Here is a 12906-nt window from a genome sequence, read left to right as displayed (position 1 = left end):
TCAAAAGCTTTTCCTGCATCTATTGAGATAATCATATGTTTTTTATTCTTCAATTTGTTAATATGGTGTATCACATTGATTGATTTGCGTATATTGAAGAATCCTTGCATCTCTGGGATAAATCCCACTTGATCGTGGTGTATGATCCTTTTAATGTGTTGTTGGATTCTGTTTGCTAGTATTTTGTTGAGGATTTTTGCATCTATATTCATCAGTGATATTGGTCTGTAATTTTCTTTTTTTGTAGTATCTTTGTCTGGTTTTGGTATCAGGGTGATGGTGGCCTCATAGAATGAGTTTGGGAGTGTTCCTTCCTGTGCAATTTTTTGGAAGAGTTTGAGAAGGATGGGTGTTAGCTCTTCTCTAAATGTTTGATAGAATTCACCTGTGAAGCCATCTGGTCCTGGACTTTAGTTTGTTGGTAGATTTTTAATCACAGTTTCAATTTCATGACTTGTGATTGGTCTGTTCATATTTTCTGTTTCTCCCTGGTTCAGTCTTGGAAGGTTATACCTTTCTAAGAATTTGTCCATTTCTTCCAGGTTGTCCATTTTATTGGCATAGAGTTGCTTGTGGTAGTCTCTTAGGATGCTTTGTATTTCTGTGGTGTCTGTTGTAACTTCTCCTTTTTCATTTCTAATTTTATTGATTTGAGTCCTCTCCCTCTTTTTCTTGATGAGTCTGGCTACTGGCTTATCAATTTTGTTTATCTTCTCAAAGAACCAGCTTTTAGTTTTATTGATCTTTGCTATCGTTTTCTTGTTTCTATTTCATTTATTTCTCCTCTGATCTTTATGATTTCTTTCCTTCTGCTAACTTTGGGTTTTGTTTGTTCTTCTTTCTCTAGTTCCTTTAGGTGTAAGGTTAGATTGTTTACTTGAGATTTTTCTTGTTTCTTTAGGTAGGCTTGTATAGCTATAAGCTTCCCTCTTAAAACTGCTTTTGCTGCATCCCATAGGTTTTGGATCGTCGTGTTTTCATTGTCATTTGTCTCTAGGTATTTTTGGATTTCCTCCTTGATTTCTTCAGTGATCTCTTGGTTATTTAGTAATGTATTGTTTAGCCTCCATGGGTTTGTGTTTTTTACGGTTTTTTCCCTGTAATTCATTCTAATCTCATAGCGTTGTGGTCAGAAAAGATGCTTGATATGATTTCAATTTTCTTAAATTTACTGAGGCTTGGTTTGTGACCCAAGATGTGATCTATCCTGGAGAATGTTCCGTGCGCACTTGAGAAGAAAGTGTAATCTGCTGTTTTTGGATGGAATGTCCTATAAATATCAATTAAATCTATCTGGTTTGCATGGTATATCTTTTTCCGTCCCCTCACTTTCAGTCTGTATGTGTCCCTAGGTCTGAAGTGGGTCTCTTGTAGACTGCATATATATGGGTCTTGTTTTGTATCCATTCAGCCAGCCTGTGTCTTTTGGTTGGAGCATTTAATCCATTCACGTTTAAGGTAATTATCAATCGATATGTATGTTCCTATGACCATTTTCTTAATTGTTTTGGGTTTGTTTTTGTAGGTCCTTTTCTTCTCTTGTGTTTCCCACTTAGAGAACTTCCTTTAGCATTTGTTGTAGAGCTGGTTTGGTGGTGCTGAATTCTCTTAGCTTTTGCTTGTCTGTAAAGCTTTTGATTTCTCCATCAAATCTAAATGAGATCCTTGCTGGGTACAGTAATCTTGGTTGTAGGTTCTTCCCTTTCATCACTTTAAGTATATCATGCCACTCCCTTCTGGCTTGTAGAGTTTCTGCTGAGAAATCAGCTGTTAACCTTATGGGAGTTCCCTTGTATGTTATTTGTCGTTTTTCCCTTGCTGCTTTCAATAATTTTTCTTTGTCTTTACTTTTTGCCACTTTGATTACTACGTGTCTCGGCGTGTTTCTCCTTGGGTTTATCCTGTATGGGACTCTCTGCGCTTCCTGGACTTGGGTGGCTATTTCCTTTCCCATGTTAGGGAAGTTTTCAACTATAATCTCTTCAAATATTTCCTCGGGTCCTTTCTCTCTCTCTTCTCCTTCTGGGACCCCTATAATGCGAATGTTGTTGTGTTTAATGTTGTCCCAGAGGTCTCTTAGGCTGTCTTCATTTCTTTTCATTCTTTTTTCTTTAGTCTGTTCCGCAGCAGTGAATTCTACCATTCTGTCTTCCAGGTCACTTATCCGTTCTTCTGCCTCAGTTATTCTGCTATTGATTCCTTCTAGTGTAGTTTTCATTTCAGTTATTGTATTGGTCATCTCTGTTTGTTTGTTCTTTAATTCTTCTAGGTCTTTGTTAATCATTTCTTGCATCTTCTCAATCTTTGCCTCCATTCTTATTCCGAGGTCCTGGTTCATCTTCACTGTCATTATTTTGAATTCTTTTTCTGGAAGGTTGCCTATCTCCACTTCATTTAGTTGTTTTTCTGGGGTTTTTTCTTGTTCCTTCATCTGGTATATAGCCCTCTGCCTTTTCATCTTGTCTATCTTTCTGTAAATGTGGTTTTTGTTCCACAGGCTGCAGGATTGTCATTTTTCTTGCTTCTGCTGTTTTACCTCTGGTGGTTGAGGCTATCTAAGAGGCTTGATGGGAGGCTCTGGTGGTGGGTAGAGCTGACTGTTGCTGTGGTGGTCAGAGCTCCTTAAAACTTGAATCCACTTGACTGTTGATGGGTGGGGCTGGGTTCCCTCCCTGTTGGTTGTTTTGCCTGAGGCAACCCAACACTGGAGCCTACCTGGGCTCTTTGGTGGGGCTAATGGCAGACTCTGGGAGGGCTGACGCCAAGGAGTACTTCCCAGAACCTCCGCTGCCAGTGTCCTTGTCCCCACGGTGAAACAGAGCCAGCCCCCGCCTCTGCAGGAGACCCTCCAACACTAGCAGGTAGGTCTGGTTCAGTCTCCCGCAGGGTCACTACTCCTTCCCCCGGGTCCCTATGCACACACTATTCCGTGTGTGCCCTCCAAGAGTGGGGCCTCTGTTTCCCCCAGTCCTGTCGAAATCCTGCAATCAATTCCCACTAGGCTTCAAAGTCTGGTTCTCTATGAATTCCTACTCCCGTTGCTGGACCCCCAGGTTGGGAAGCCTGACGTGGGGCTCAGAATCTTCACTCCAGTGGGTGGACTTCTGTGGTATAAGTGTTCGCCAGTCTGTGAGTCACCCACCCAGCAGTTATGGGATTTGATTTTACTCTGATTGTGCCCCTCCTACCATCTCACTGTGGCTTCTCCTCTGTCCTTGGACGTGGGGTATCCTCCGTGGTGAAGTCCAGTGTCTTCCTGTCGATGATTGTCCAGCAGCCAGCTGTGATTCTGGTGCTCTCGCAAGAGGGAGTGAGAGCACGTCCTTCTACTCCACCATCTTGGTTAATCTTCTGTACATCTTTTTGAAGAACCATCTATTCAAGTCTTTTATCCATTTTTGAATCAGGGTGTTTGTTTGCTTTTTGTTCAGTTATAGGAGTTCTCTGTATATTCTCAATAGAAATCTCTTGTCAGATAGATGGCTTTCAAATATTTTCTCCCATCTTGTGGGTTGCCATTTGATTCTGTTTACATTCCTCTGATACACATTTTTTTTAATCGTGTACTTCAAATTGTTTATTTTTTTGTTAGCTGTACATTTGTTGTTCCCTCGTTTCATATTGAGGAAAACACTGCCAAATCCAATGTCATGAAGCTCTTGTCCTGTGCCTTCTTCTAAGACTTTTAATTTTATTAGGTCTTATATTTAGTTTCTTGATACGTTTTCATTAATTTTTGCATATGATGTTAGGTAAGGGTCCATCTTCTTTCTTTTGCATGTTGACCACAAGACTTCTCAGCACCATTTGTTGAAAATACTATCCTTCCTACTTTGAAAAGTCTTGGCAACTTGTCAAAAATCATTTGGCCATATATCAGGGTTTATTTCTGGGTGTTCTATTCTATTCTATTGGTCTTGAATAAGGGAGAAAATAGTATAACCTATCCAGGTTGATGAAGAACATAAAGAAAGACCAGGACTGAGAATTAGGAGGGTAATATAAAACAGCAGGGAGTAAAAGACAGTGTGAGAGAAGATCTTGTATTTGCGAGTTCATGGAAATATGATCATGTTAAAACCACTAAACGCCTGGTTTGAACAATACGGTAAATGTGCCAGCAAGAAACATAACACTTACCCATCTCTGGGAAATATAGTATGGGCATAAAGATAAACTACACACAAATATATTAAAAGGGGAAGGGTTTTCATGGTGTGAGAATATTGTGGGATTTGAAATACAATTTATTTCTGTTCTACCATTGTCTCTAAAATTTATCAAAGTGTATATACAAGCAATTCCAATTCTGGTAATGTGCTTGACAGGTTTATATATGACCTTCAGCAGAGCAGTAAATGTACATTCATAGTAGGACTGTTCCCTAAACCAAAAAACAAAACACAGAAACTTCAAAGACTAGAGTTCACTTTGTCAACACACATACAGATGCAATGATGGTTAATGGTCTGAAAACAAAAGGTGAGCATGGGTGCAAGAGGTTAATCCCCAGGCTGGGGTGGGGTGCAGAGTTTGAGGGTAACACAGGTAGAAAAGGCTTTTGTCCTATCCTTGATTTTTGAGGTATGGAAATTCACAGGTCACTACCTTCATTTCAAAATGAATGAATGCACTATTCAATTTTTTTAAACAGGCGAAGTAAACATGAGTGATAATAAATTTCAAACTGTCGCTAATCAAATAAGATACTAAGAAAAATTAAATAATATGATTTAAGAATGAAGTAGAAAGATTGTCCAACATGGTAGCATTCAAAGACCCAGAGCGTGATGCCTCTCATGGGCACACCAAAGTCACAACTGTTTACAGAATGGCAATTGATGAAAAAGGCCGGGACCTACCATAAAAGATGTTTTACAGCTAAAGACATAAGGAAGGCACCTTGACAAGACAGGAAGGAAGGGCAAAATCTCAATAGAGTCAAGACCCATACCACCAGGTGGGTGGTCCACAAATGGGAGAATAATTACAGTTTCAGAGGTGCTCCCAGGTAGCAGGGGTATGAAGCCAATATCAGGCTCCCAAGCCCAGGGATCCTGTGCTGGAAAGAAGAGTCCCTAGAAAGTTGGGCTTTGAAGACCAGTAGTGTTTATTTTCCAGAGAGCCAGAGGGTTGTGGGAAATAGAGACTCCACTCTTAAAAGATGCTCACAAAATCCCACATGATCCGAAAATCAGAACAGAAGCAGTCATTTGAAAGGATCCTGGGTCACACCTACCTGCTGATCTTAGAGAGTCTCCCAGAGAGGCAAGAGGCAACTACAGCACAGCCTCAGGGACAGAGACACTGGCAGCAGACATTCAGGGGAGCTCCTTCTACCTCGTGGACGCTGGTACCAGCAAGCATAATTTCAGAATCCTCCCTCTAGCTTATCAGCCGCAGGACCGAACCCTACCCATTTCCACCAGGCTATAGACACAAGTACTAGGATGCTGCAGGCCAAGCAACTAACTGAGCAGGGGCATAGCACCATCCACCAGCAAACAGGCTGCCTTCAGACCCTCTCAAAGCACAGCTGCCCCTGGACGTGGGTCCAGCCACCAAAAGCCCCAGGACCAGCCTCCACACCTCAGTGGACAGGCACCAGCCCCAGAGTCCCTGGCCTCTCTGACAAGTGAGCCTGCTCTGGCCTTGGAGTCAGCCTCACTATTGGCAGGTGATTACTGCACAGGGACTGGATGGAGCTTGGACCTACCCAACAGAAAACCTGCTCTAGCATTGGGATCAGCCTCATACACCAACAGGCACACACCAGCTCCAGGAATACCACAGCCCAGCAGCCTGTGTGACCAGAACACTCACTTGCAGGCCAGAAGCAGCCATGGACTCAGCTGGGTCCTGACCCTGCCCATCAGAATGCCAACACAAGATTAGGGATACCCCAGACCCTGCAGATAGCTGTGTCAGGAACAGTGATCCAACACCAACTCTGTGACTCCTGGGCCCTGCAGCCAGAATGCAGGACCTGTCTCTTCCTCCCAGTAGCCAGCATAGCCCCAGAACCAGTGACTGGGCACTAGCCCTGATATCACCTGGACTGCAATTCTACCCATAAGTGAACCAGCACTAGATTTGTTGTCCCCCAGAGATGTGCAGCCAGCTGCCTTATGATTTAGTCTCACCAAGCAGCACAGACAGCCTCCATACAAGGCAGAGCCTGGCAAACAAGCAGTCTGGGGGCAACCAAGCCTACCAGACCACCCACAGTAGTCAGTCCACCACAGCAGAAGAGCCCAAGCAGCCCACATAGGGAGTACACCTAGAACATATCATTCTAGTGACCAGGGGACAGTGGGCTGCTGGGACACATAGGACCTCTCCTACAAAAGGCAATTTCTCCAAGGTCAGGAAATGTAACGAACCTACTACATACATAGCAATAAAAACAGGAAGTTAAGAAAAATGAGGTGACACAGAAACACGATCCAAATGAAGGACCAAGATAAGAATTCAGGAGAAGATCTAAGTGAAGTAGAGATAGCCAATCTCCTCAACAAAGGGTTCAAGGTAATGACTGTAAAGATGATTAAAGAACTCAGGAGAAGAATGGACGACCAGGGCAAGAAGTTAGAATTTTTAAAAAAAGAGTTAGACCATTAAAGAACAACAAAACAGAGATGAGGAATACAATAACTGAAATGAAAAATACATTGAAGGAAACTACTGTAGACTAAATGATACAGAGGAATGAATCAGAAAACTGAAGGACGGAGTACAGGCAATCACTGAAGATGAACGGTAAAACAATAGATTAAAATGAAATGAGGAAAGTTGAACAGACTTGTGAAACAATATCAAGTGTACTAATATTTGCATTATACTGGTCCCAGAAGCAAAAAGGAAAGAGAAAGCAGTGTAGAACATACCTGAAGACATAAGAGCTGAAAACTTCCCTAACCTGGGAAAGAAAACAGACATCCAAGTCCAGTAAACACAGTAAGGCCAAAACAGGATCAACCCAAAGAGGACCACACCAAGACTCATTGTAATTAAAATGGAAAAAAAAGATAAAAAGACACTATTAAAAGGAGCAAAGGAAAAGCAACAAGTTACAAACATGGGAAATTGCATAAAGTTATCTGCTGACTTTTCAGGATAACCTCTGCATGCCAGAAGGGAGTGGCATGGTATATTTAAAGTCATGAAAGGGAAAAGCCTGTAACCAAAAATACTCTACCCAGCAAGGCTCTCCTTCAGATTTGATGGTGAGATCTAAAGTTTTACAGAGAAGCAAAACTAAAAGAGCTCAGCATCACCAAACCCAGCTTTATGAGAAATCTTAAAGGGGCTTTTCTAAGTGAAAAAGAAAAGGTCACGATTGAAACATAAAAATTAGGAAAGGAAACTTACTAAAGGAAAAACCTCAATGGTTAAGGCAAATATTCAACAAAGGTAGTAAATCAACCATGTACACAGCTAATAGGAAGGATGAAAGAAAACAGTAATAAAATCATCTATATTCACAATAAGAAGTTAAGGGACACACAAAACAAGTAGATGTAAAATATAAGGTCAAATTCAGTAACTGTGGGGGAGCAGAGTAACAATGCAGGGTTGTTAGTGTCCATGTGAAATTAAGAGCTCAGCAACTTAAATAATCACACACACACACACACACACACACACACACACACACAAAACTGAAAGAAATCCAAACATAATATTAAAGATAGTCCTCACATCACAGATGAAGGGAATAAAAGGGGAAGAAAGGAACACTGAAGAAATTAAAGAGGGATTCTAAAAATACCCAAGACAAATGAAAATGAACACACAATGATCCAAAATCTATGGGACACAGCCAACGCAGTTCACAGGGGGAAGTTATAGTGATACAAGCTTATTCTTAGGAATCAAGAAAAATATCAAATAAACAACCTAACATTACACCTGAAGGAATTAGAAAAAGAAGAAAAAACAAACCTCAAAGCTGTCAGAAAGAAAAATTAAGAAAACTATACCATATGCAATCACACCAAAAAGAATAAGATACCTAGGAATAAACACACCTAAGCAGGTAAAAGACGTGTGCTCAGAAATCTATCAGCCATTGGTGAAAGAAGTTGAGGACAACACAAAAAGATGGAAAAATATAGCATGTGCATGGACTGGAAGAATTAATACTGTTAAAATAACCATACTACCAAAGACAATCTACAGATTTAATGAAATCCCTATCAGAATACCAAAGCATTTTCACAGAACTTGAAAAAGTAATTTTAAAATTTATATAGAAACACAAAGACCCCAAATAGCCAAACATCTTGAGAAAGAACACAGCTGGAGGCATCATGCACCTTGACTTCAGACTATACTGCAAAGTGACAGTAATCAAAGAGAAAGGTACCAGAGCAAAAACAGACACAAAGATCACTGGAATAGAATAGAGGTCCCAGAAATAAGCCCACACACTTATATTTAATTGATTTATGACAAAGCAGGCAATATGGAGAAAAAACTGTCTCTTCAATAAGTGGTACTGGGGAAAATGGTCAGCTACATGGAAAAGAATAAAATTAGATTATTTTAGCACACCATATATAAAATAATTGCAAAACTGAATAAAGACCTAAAGGTAGGACCAGAAACCATAAAACCCCTAGAGGAAAATATAGAACATTCTTCAACATAAATGATAGCAACAGTTTTAGGTTCAGTCTACTAAGGCAAATGAAACAAAAGCAAAAATAAACAAATGGGACTTCACTAAACTTAAAAGATTTTGCACAGCAAAGGAAACCAAAGACAAAATGAAAAGACAACCTGCTGAAGGAGAGACAATATTTGCACATGATAAGAGGTTAACACCAAAAAGATGAACAAGCAAGGGTTCATATCTAAACTACAGAAACAGCACATACAACTCAATATCAAAAAAACCACCCAAAATCTTTTTTAAAAAAATGAGAAGACCTAAATAGACATTTTTCCAAGGAAAAACTACATATAGACAGCCAGAACTCACAAAGATGCTAAACACAGCTAATCGGCAGTAAAATGCAAATCAAAACTATGAGATATATCACCTCAGTCTTGTCAGAATGGCTGTCATCAAAAAGATCACAAATAACAAAGGTTAGTGAGGATGTGGAGAAAGGGAAACTCTTGTACACTCTTGATGTGAATGTGAAGTAGTGCAGCTACTGTGGAAAGCAGAATGGAGGTTCCACAAAAAACTAAAAATAGAACTACCATAATATCCAGCAATTTCACTGTTGGGTATATCAGAAGAAAACCAAAACACTATTTAAAAAAAAAATAACTGCACACCAATGTTCATAACAGTGTTATTTGCCATAGCCAAGATATAGAGTCAAACTAAGTGTTCATCAATAGCTTAGTGGATAAAAAAGATTTTTTATGATGACTTCAGCAAAAAATGAAATTTTGCCATTTGCAAGAACATGGATGGACTTGGAGGGTATTATGCTTAGTAAAATAAGCCACAGAGGAAACAAGCATGGTGTGTTATGAGAAAAAAAGCATGGTATGTTATGAGAAAACAAGCATGGTATGTTATCACTTACACGTGGCATCTAAAAAATTGAATACAACAACAACAACAACAACAAAACAGACTCACAGATTAAAGAACAGACTAGTGGTTACCAGCAGGGAGAGATAGGGTGGAGGAGCAAAATAGTGGTAGGAGATTTTGAGGTACAATCCACTATGTATAAAATCAATAATCTACAGTGATGTACTGTATAGCATGGGGAATATAGCCACTCTTTTATAATAACTATAAATGGAGAAGAACCTAACCATTTATGAATCACTATGTTGTACCTCTGAAACTAATATAATAATGTAAATTAACTATAGATCAATAAAATATAAAGTAAGAAACAATAAAGGGGAGACACAGATTATTAGATAGAAATCAATTAAATAAACACAAGCTTTGGAAATCAAGGAATTAAAAAACAACACGTAAGACACAACATTGGCATTTAAAGTGTACAATCTATTCATTTAAAAGAAATCATTTAAGTGGTAAAAAATGGTACCCATTCTCACAATTTTGTATATCTAGGATAAATTATTATCTACAAAAATATGTTACAAATATTCACTCAAAAAGAAAGAGAAAATTGGGATAAACCCACTGTAGTATACAAATTTAATATCAAAGTCTCTATGTAAAATTGATTTGAATAAGTTCTGTTAGCCACTTCTAGTTTCTTTGTGATGTAAAATCTTTTAAAGCATAAAAATCAGCCTTTCTACATTATTCCATTAGACATACATAGAAGTTAAAAGAAATGAGAAGACAGAACAATCAACCAGGAAGGTGAATTTACTGAGAAACAGTCATTCGTTCTCCCTCCTCCTTTTCTTTTCCTCCTTTTCCAGGTCTCTTTCGGTTCCAATCAAGAGAAGTCTTGAGAGTTCTGAGAATATTTCTTTGAGGGCTTCAAATCACCATACCTACATCCTCTGCCACAACTACACACACGGGAACAAAAATAAACCTCTGCTATCTACTCATGTAGGAGGGATTCATGCAAAATAAACTCCTACATGGAGACCAACAGGTGAGTTTTCTACCTGTTCTTTCTAATGTCCTTCCATTATAGTAAATCCCACACATTACGAGGAAGAAACGGTTATGTGAGCTTTTCCTTGAAGTCAAAAAACTTGCATTCATTTCAAGTACCTGGTGATCATAGGGTACAGCCAGGGAAGGTGCCATCCCCCTTGGGGGGAGGGGCGGTGGATGGGCTCCCGCACCCATGCACCTCCTGATGCACAGATTCTGGAGAAACAAAGGGCGGTCACACCGCAGTCAGCCTGTCAGGCTGTCGGGCCACTGGGCAACCCGACCAGCCTGGAAGTGCCCCATCAGTTGCTGAAAGCAAAACTCTGTCCCCCCTGTGAAGCCAGGCAATTTAGGTCAGAGAGTCAGAGGAGACCGGTAATCAACTCCTCCTCTCTGCTCACCTCCTTGGGGTTACAGCAACCCCATCTCCAAACCCAAATCTGACCCTGGAGTGCCAAACTGGGAGTGGCAGGTGGGCTCTGCCGGTGCTTCAGCGCCCTCTGGAGGTTGTCTGCTCTAATGGCAACTCTCAGCCCTTCCTCCTCCTCCTTCCCTAGTCCTGGGGGCTGCCTTGGCCTCCTGCAGCTGCTGGCCTGAATTCATTCTTCTTTTTTCGCCAATTACAGTGAAGTGTCTTACAGAGGTTTGGAATCTCTTGAAGAAGGAAGATCTTTTAGCCAATACACCTTAACAGTGAGAAGTTGGTTTCAAGAATGAACCTGAAATACTGTATTTTTCTCCTGATGATTCCAAGGAGAGACAGCTCAAGTTTTCTAAATCATAGGAAAAACCAAGGTAAATATGATATTCTGAACCAGAGATGAAAAAGCAGCTTTTAGCACCCCCTCCTCATGTCATATGACCGGGATTTAAATCAATCAACTGCCACTGGTTTTTAAATCACATGACCCAACTTTAAATCAATCAGCTGCTTCCCTGTAACTCACGTGACTTGGCTTTGAATAGTAAGAAATGCAGAGGTAATGTCTGAAACATTTATATTAACATATTTCCATACAAATAACCCAATGAAAGTTTAGTATTAGTTGTTTTGTTTGTTTGTTTGTTTATACTGCAGGTTCTTATTAGTCATCACATGTGTGATAGCGCAGCACATGTGTGATAGCTCAGGCCCCGGATCTCTTTAGTCAGCTGAGGCCAGTGTTGCCGGCATCCCTCCAGTCCCATCCCCCAGCCCCTCCCTCTGGGACTGTATCTAATAGAAGAAAGAGCACAGAGGAATTGGCTGAATCAAGGGACCTGGGAGCCTGGGTATGAGTTTGAAGACCGAGAACCTAAGGCGCAATTACATATTATTGGAAACTCTTGTGGGGTGTGTGGGGGGAGGTTAGGAGGCTGAGAGGCTGAGTCGACCTGGTGAGTCCAGCCCCAGGACACCACACAGCCCCGCCCCCCTTTCCCTGCCATCAGACAAGCGGTGCCGCAACTCCAGCCGGGACTCTGCACTTCCCCGTCCCTGATTCTCCAGAAGAGCAGGTGGCCCCCCTCTGAGGGCAGGGGCAAGACAACGGACCAAGTCCCCCTGCACTAAGGCGCTACTGGAAGCTCTTCCTGAACAGCAGTGATGGCTTGGAGCGAACCTGTGCACCGCCAAAGTTGGTCTCGTCCTGCAGCTGAGGGACGCAGGCTTTAAGTCAGCTGCCTTGGCTTTAAATCAGTCAGTCCCCCCTTTAAGTCAGGTGACCCGACTTTAAATCACTGTGTGCCCCTCAAGCCTGCAACTTCAAAAGTTGGGAACTTCACTTTGATCCCAGAACCTCACACAGCTGAATGCACACTGTAGTCACCCCCAAGCCTGGCTTAGAGGCAGGATATAAGGTAAGGGGATGGGCTGCACACATGGTGAGGAGGATGCACTTCATGTACCAGAAGGGTCCAGGTACTCTGGGTACAGCAAGCAGTGCACGACACAGCAGCTCCCTGGCAAAGCTGGTGATGCACAGGGGGAGCAGGCACACCCAGGCACGCAGAGGTTCCAGGCCGGGAGCTGGGGCACAGCCAGCCGGGAGGGTGTGAAAGCCGAGGATCTGAGCCTTCTTGAGAAAGGCAGACACAGAGGATGGATGAGAAACAAAGACCAGATGAAACATGGATTTGAAAAACACACCCTGCTCTTGTAATTGGGGTGGGGGGCACCCCAGATTTGAGTCTTCTTACTCCCCAGGACCTAGTGCTTTGGCATTTGCCCAATTACTTATAAAATGTGACTGATAATATCTAACCCATAGAATACTGCATTTGGAGTGGTTTTGCGTGTTTATGTTTCTATAGTGGAATAATCTTTTCTACAAGAAAAATGTACACAATCTGAAATAAATTAA

The 12906-nt window shown here is 41.3% G+C and overlaps 1 pseudogene; it reads left to right on the top strand.

Moving 5' to 3' along the window:
* LOC130705884 (RAD52 motif-containing protein 1-like) overlaps nt 1-12906 on the top strand; it is a 21976-nt pseudogene extending 9070 nt beyond the window's left edge.

This window comes from Balaenoptera acutorostrata, chromosome 20 (assembly GCF_949987535.1).
Source record: "Balaenoptera acutorostrata chromosome 20, mBalAcu1.1, whole genome shotgun sequence".
Lineage (NCBI taxonomy): Eukaryota > Metazoa > Chordata > Mammalia > Artiodactyla > Balaenopteridae > Balaenoptera > Balaenoptera acutorostrata.
This window is presented reverse-complemented; position numbering and strand designations above follow the sequence as displayed.